The sequence below is a fragment of the Pteropus alecto genome, unplaced genomic scaffold (assembly GCF_000325575.1).
Source record: "Pteropus alecto unplaced genomic scaffold, ASM32557v1 scaffold43, whole genome shotgun sequence".
NCBI classification, from domain to species: Eukaryota; Metazoa; Chordata; class Mammalia; order Chiroptera; family Pteropodidae; genus Pteropus; species Pteropus alecto.
The window spans coordinates 7,655,483-7,656,602 of NW_006435764.1; positions in this window are offsets into that span (position 1 = coordinate 7,655,483).

Sequence of the window (1,120 nt, forward strand, 5' to 3'; positions counted from 1 at the left end):
GGGACCGCCAATGCCCTCACAGTTGAAAATCCACATATAACGTTTGACTCCCCCAAAACTTCAGTAACCTCCTGGTATACTTGAGGGACTGGTTCCAGGACCCCTGCAGATATCCAAATCCACAGATGCTTAAGTCCCTTCTATAAAATGGTGTCGTACAATGCACACAGTCAGCCCTCTGCATTCCGGATTCCCGCCTGGGATGGAAAATACTATTTTCCATTCACAGTTGGTTGAATCCACAGATGGGAAACCTGGAAATAGAGAAGACTGGTGCTTATTGAAAAAGGAAGTCTACGTACTACAACTGGACCCACACAGTTCAAGCCTGTGTTGTTGACGGGTCAACTGTACTTACGGTCTTAATGGGTATACCTCAGCCAGAACATCAGTGGCAGCTGGGAACTTGTTAGAAATGCCCCCAAACCCCACCTGCTAGTTGGGCCCAGCTGTCCTCAGTCTGTGTCTTAAGCCCTCCGGTGATTCTGATTCACACTCTGTTGACACACTGCCCCGAAACATAACCTTAGCCTGATTTCAGCCGTGCTGGGTGTGAACTCTCGACCTTTAGAATCAGAGATCTTTATCTCAAAGCAATAAAAAGTCATTTGTGGAGCAGCAACCTATACTATCAAAAGAACTCAAGTTTAAGTAAAACATGAAGGACAAGCCAGCCGTCCAGCTGAGTCCCCACTACTAACTTCGGTGTCCCTGCATCCCTTTCGCCTCAGTGGCCACCCTTCGACATCCCCAACCCTACAGCCGCGACAGCAGGATGACCACTGGCCCCCACAGACGGCCCGCGGGGACAGGGGACAGAGCCAGACCCTCAGCCGCGACAGCAGCCTCGGTGCGCAGACGTTGGGGGCCCCTTGTCTGAAAGCTGTTTACGGTCACCCGGAGGTAGTGTCCCCTCCTCTGTGCGCTCTGGGTGTAACGTCCCAGGACGCGTGGCAGGAAGCTGATTTGCAGACTGTTGCTCCAGGCCCGCCGGGAGCAGACGTGGGTCCCCGAGGGCGCGGCGGACACCAGCAGTGGGCGTTCGGCCCCGTCCCGCCCCCTCCGGGCCGAGGCCCGACCTCGCTAGGCGGCCGAGCCGGGGGCAGGGCCGGGCTCGGTG